The 6,019-nt window shown below is 43.0% G+C and overlaps 1 long non-coding RNA gene across 1 annotated transcript; it reads left to right on the forward strand.

The window, feature by feature from the left end:
* Positions 1–1,794: 1,794 nt before the first annotated feature.
* On the forward strand, positions 1,795–5,441 carry LOC131833580 (uncharacterized). The gene is made up of 3 exons (XR_009354540.1): positions 1,795–1,856; positions 2,569–2,641; positions 5,360–5,441. It is a non-coding gene; the product is annotated as an uncharacterized LOC131833580 (long non-coding RNA).
* The last annotated feature ends 578 nt before the right edge of the window (positions 5,442–6,019 follow it).

Consider the following 6,019-nt stretch of genomic DNA (forward strand, 5'->3'; position numbering starts at 1 on the left):
AGGGATGTAAACATTCTATTGTCTGAAGCCCTTCATTGGATTTGGAATAGGAGTCCTCCAGAGGTCAAGCCTCACCCTCAGGAACTGGAGGGAGGGAAGAAGGGTTTCAGAGACCCAACCAAGGAGGAAGGTTTGGGGATTTAAGCACAAACTGTGGGAGACCCAGGATGATAAGTGGGCATGCAGGTGACCAGGGGCTACTACCTGCTACTAGACTCAGGATGGGAAGAGTTCATTCAGCAGTCAAGGGACCGCTGACTCTGTTCCACTTGTCAGAACTGCCTCAGATTTGCCAAAGTAATGATTGTCACAACAGTGACAAAAACCAAACAACCCAATTAAAAAATGGGCAAAGGACTTGAGCAGACATGTCTCCAACAAAGATATATACATGGCCAATGAAAGAAAAATGGCCAATAAGCACAAGAAAAGATGCCCTAACATCACTAGTCTTTAGAGAAGCGCAAATCAGACCACAACAAGATACCACCTCACATTCACTAGGATGACAGCTATTCAAAAACCAACAGAAAATAACAAAGGCTGGCAACATTGTGGAGAAATTGGAACCCTCATATATTGTTGGTAGGAGTGTAAAATGGTGCAGCTACTATGGAAAACAGTATGGTGCTTCCTCAAAAAATTAAAAAATAGGATTTCTACGTATTATGAACTGAATTATGTCCCCTCACCCACCCACCCCAACTTCGTATTTTGTAGCCCTAACCCCCACTTGATGGTATTTGGAGACAGCATTTGCCAAATAATATTTGGGAGGTGATTAGATTGCCAAGAGGGTCAGAACATCATGCTTACCCTTACAGGAAAAGACCCAAGTTCTCTCTTTCTCCCTCTTTGTCACATGAGGACACTGCAAGAAGGCAGCCATCTGCAAGCTGGGAAGAGAGTTCTCACCAGAACCCGACCATGCTGGCACTCTGATCTTGAACTTCCAGCCTCCAGATCTGTGAGAAAATAAATTTCTGCTGTTTAAGCCAGCCAGTCTGTGGTATTTTGTTATGGCAGCCCAAGCTGACTAAGACATTATATGATCCAGCAATTCCCACATGCAATCTGGCCCCAAACTTTCTTTCTGATATATTGTCATCATACTCAGGCTTAGTCCTGCAGATTCTCCTCGTCCCTGGGCTGGCACTCAGGCTAATCTTACCATTTAGGATGCCACTCAGCATCGCCCTACCTCAATATTCCACCTGCTTCTTGAAGTTTCCCTAACCCTCTCATTGGTAAAGGCATCTCTTTCGTTTGAACTCCCCTAGCATTAGGACTCTCTCTTTTGTATGACACCAATCACATTGGGCTTTGTCATAATTATTTTTGTTTTTGTCCTAGTTTTTCCAGTGGTCTGTAGGACTACTGAGGACAGAGAGGGAGTGAGTCTTACAAATCTACAAATTCCTCCTGGCTGACATCAGTGTTTGACACACTGCAAGTTTTTAATAAAAATTGCTTGAAAAATGAATATGGGGAAGCTAGAAAAGATCTGTAATTAACAGTATGAGAAATTAGCACAGAATTAAATTTAGGAGCATGTCCCATACCCGTGTCTATTTTCTGTCATATACAATTTGGTCTGTGAATAGGAACAAATGTCAGTCACCAGTGTGACCACGTTAGTCCAGTCATTTCTGCTGCACAGATGTACCAGTTCTTGTCGCCAAGAATAACCCTTCACAAAAACCTTACTAACCTCACTCCTGACATAAGCACATGGCAAAACAATCCTGGAGATTCCAGAAGGCCTCATGAAATCACAATAGGGAAAGTCAAGAAGGGCTCTCCTCAGAGCCCATGCGTGGAACAAAGGATAAGCCTGCTCCAGTTTAGAGTCTGAGGTAAGAAAAGGAGTTGTGCCCTGTGTCTGGGGAGGGATCGGCCCTGAGAGTAATGGCTAGTGAGCAATTATAGTACTCTATGCCAAGTATTATGCTGAGATCTGCACTGTCTGGTGTGGGAGCCACTAGCCACAGGTGGCTATTGAGCACCTGAACTATGACCAAACTGAAGAATGGGATCTTTAATTTAAACTTAAAAACAGATGCTCTGGTTATGAGAAAATATTTAAGAATGGCCAGAGCTAACTGGGGCATGCAAATTTACCTTTTCAACAAAAATTTTGTGAGATCTAAAAACAAAGCAAGTATCTCTGATGAAAATTTAGCATTGAATTGATGGGCATGGTAAGTGTAAGATACACATTAGAGTCTGAAGATTTACTGTGAGTAAAACAATGTTAAAGATCTTTGTGATCATTTTTGTATTGATTGAGTGTGGGAATTACAATATTTGGGGTTATATCTATTGGGTTAAATAAAACATAGTATTAAAATTCATGTCACTTGTTTCTTCTGACTTAAAATATGGTTACTAGAGAACTTAAAATTCCATCTACACTTCCATATACTTCTGTTGAACAGTGCTTTGTGTTATGTTAAACGTATTAACGTGCAAGGTTGAATTTAATCCTGACAACAACTCTACGAAGTATGGCTAGCATTATTATCATCATTTTAATTTATTTATTTATTTATTTATTTATTTTTACAGAAGATGCTCAGACAGGTTTAACAACTTACCCTAAGTCACAAGGCCTAGTGATGGAACCAAGAATCAAACAGAGGTAGTCTTATGCCAAAGCTGGCAGTCCTCTATGCTATTCTATACTCTCTCTCTGGGGGCTAAGGGGTAGGCCTGAGCTTGCAGGACTTTCTGCTTGGGTTCCAGAATCATAGAGGGTCTCAGAGGCAGAACTTTTGGTACTATTTTGGGAAGATGCTATACATACCGCATAGGCCATTTCAAATTCTTAACTATAAGTATATATAGAACACTACAAGTTTGGTGACCCTGCTTTTGGCACTTCTTAATTTTGTAATACCCCAGAAGTCTCAAAAGAAAAAAGAAAAAGGAAGAAACCAAATCCCTCTAGACTTCTGAGAGTCCCTGGTATTACGTTAAATGATGATCCTAGATGCCCCAAATGCTGTCTTGGATAGTTTTTAGTCAGTAGTATGAGTGATTCAGGAATTGAGCAAGACAGGTCTAATGCAACAGGGAGACAGTGTGGCCTGGCAGCAAGATTCTGATGAGAACCTCTCCTGCTGCGCTGATGTTATTGGCTAATTGTCCACACGAAGGTGGCAAGATGCTGAGGTAGAAGGGGAAGAGTGGAAAGATGGGAGAAACATTTGACATTTTCCAAATCCAAGTTTTCTAAGAGGCTGGCTGGCAGAAAGCTGGGAAGGTCATTACTATATGGGCCCGAACAAAAGTCATAACCCTTCCTGCCTCTTGCCCTACAAGGACCTACTCTGGGACCTGGCTTTGCCATTGTTGGAAACACAGATGTACGGTGGGGACAAGACACAGTCAGGTTGTCAAGGAGAAGAAGGAGCTCCTTTAGACAAGGGAAGGGCCGGCTAGGGAGAAGAGTATACAAAACCAAGGCTGGAGTGGGGCAAAGTAAAGCTCTGCCCAATTCCAGTTTTGCCTGAAACTCCTTTGGGTTTGCTTTGGACTTCTGGAGGGAAGGCTCACCCTATCACATATCCAGGGTTTGATGGAAAAATTAATTGTCGTTCATGGAATAGTGAAATCAGAGTCCACAATTATGCAAAGTGACCTGAAAGGGCTGGCTTTAAATGTGGTGACCTTAACCTGAACTGTTTATTATGCAAAAATCACAGGTGTTGTGGGCACCTGGGTGGCTCAGTGGGTTAAGCCTCTGCCTTCGGCTCAGGTCATGATTTCAGGGTCCTGGGATCGAGGCCCACATTGGGCTCTCTGCTCAGCAAGGAGTCTGCTTCCCCCTCCCTGCCTGCTTCTCTGCCTACTTGTGATTTCTCTCTCTGTCAAACAAATAAAATCTTTTTAAAAAAATCACAGGTGTTTTTCTTAAGGGCTCAGGGCTCCTCCCTACATTCTCTTGGGATTAGTTGACCATCAGAGCTTAAAGAGGGAACCAACAAGGATTCATTTGGGGTTCCTGAAATGTGTTCTTTTCTTTTTTAAGATTTTATTTTTGGGGGGCACGTGGGTGGCTCAGTTGGTTGAGCATCTTGACTCTTGGTTTTGACTCAGGTCACCATCTCAGGGTTGTAAGATTGAGCCCCACAATGGACTCCATGCTGATGGGGCCTGCTTAGGATTCTCTACCTCTCCTCCTTCCCCTTGCCCACTCACATGCTCTCTCTCTCTAAAAAAAAAAAAGCCAAAAACAACAACAAAAACACACCGATTTTATTTTTTAAGTAACCTCTACACCCAACATGGGACCTGAACTTACAAAACCCTGAGATCGAGTCACACGCTCCAATCACTGAGCCAGACAGTTGCCCCAAGATGTTTTTTTTCTTATGAACTATGTCATATCTATGTGTTTGGAGCACTGGTCTGTCTGGAATGAAGGGGCAATGATACTTTCCTCACATGAAAAGTGGGAAAGTTGATGTTTTTCCGCTTTCCCACTTTTGGATGCCTTTATAAGAAACTCCTACAACTGAATCCCACTTGTTCCTTTAAGGGTTTCTTCTAAAATAGAAACATCTCTGGGAAACTTAAGAGATTGAACAACTCACAAATTACTGTGAGATGGCTTAATTTTCTAACACCTGTTGACCATTGAGACTATAGATGTTTCCAAGGGGCTGGGGGGACTACAGTTGAAGGAAATAGAAATGGATATTTATTTATGTACCATTGCACCCCCACCCCCGCCATGGTCATGTATGCAGTCTTACTAAAACTCATTCACTGTTTGAAAATCAAACTCCAGACACCTGCATGAATCAAGCAGGGCTGAGACTAGGGGATGAACCAGAAACATTTTTAGGTCCCTTCGTTCTCTGTGAGGTCACTCTGTCTGTCCTCTGCCCCAAATCCCTTAAGGCATAATTGAAGCTTTTCTGCAAGAAAAGCAGGACAGCTGCTGCTAATTTAATTACATCCAATTTGGTGGTGTTTACTGAGCCTTATGTGTAAGGCACCTTCTTAACAGTGTCCCAGACCTACACAACATTCACCCCCACTTCCTCGCTCTTAATAACCTGACCCTTGCGCTCCCTGGCCATGCTGACTCTTCAGCCTCCTCCGAAGGGGATGGGCCTCCAGGTGGCAAAGGAAGGCCTCAGTTAAAGCCAGCTGCTCTGACATTCTGTTTTATTTCCATCGATTCTGATGCGGACACAATGCAGGTTGCTATAGAAGTGCTAGAGATAACTGTAAGAGCACATTAGAGCATGTAAAGCGTTATTTCAAAATGAGGGAAGAAAGGAAGACAGACAAAGAAGGATCTTCCTGCTGTCAGTTATGATTTTTACTTTTATTTTCCTGTTTGCAGAGCACAAGTAACGGGAAGTGTTTGCTTCAGCATGTCGGTGAACTTGGGGCACACAAATAAAAAGAAGCAAAAAAAAAAAAAAAGCCCAAAACAAAACCACTTTTTTAAAAGGCTCTTGCCTCCACTGGCGTCAGCTCCACCCTGTAAGGAACTAAAGCAGGAGCGGTTTCTAGAGACAAAAGCAGCTCCCTTCTCATCTCTGAAAATGGTGCCTTCCCCAAATTGCTTTTTCATGTTTCCCTCCTTGAAATGTGAAATGACCCGGTCCCAGCACTCTACTGTTAGAGCCCATGGTGTTATACACATGGGGTAGCTGTAGCTTTTGGCAGGGCCCTGGGGGAGATTACAGGAGTTCCAGGAGGGAGAGGAAACTCTAGGGCTGAGGCACTGTGCTTGCCTTTGGCTGAAACAGGCTACTTCAAAAATGGCTCCAGAAAAAGAAAGCCCAGAGGTGGTGAAGAGAGAGCAAAAAAACTTGCATTTTCTTTTTTAAAAAGTGGAAATTGTTTACTTCACCTGCAAAGAAGTCTCCCTCAAAATGAGAAAATAATAAAGCCCGAAAATACCACACCCCCATCCCCAACTGTGCTAAGTACTGGGACTAACCAAATGACTGATGTGTCCTGTAAATCATCTTGGGGTGGGGGAAGGGTCTGAAGA

Source organism: Mustela lutreola, chromosome 1, assembly GCF_030435805.1.
Source record: "Mustela lutreola isolate mMusLut2 chromosome 1, mMusLut2.pri, whole genome shotgun sequence".
NCBI classification, from domain to species: Eukaryota; Metazoa; Chordata; class Mammalia; order Carnivora; family Mustelidae; genus Mustela; species Mustela lutreola.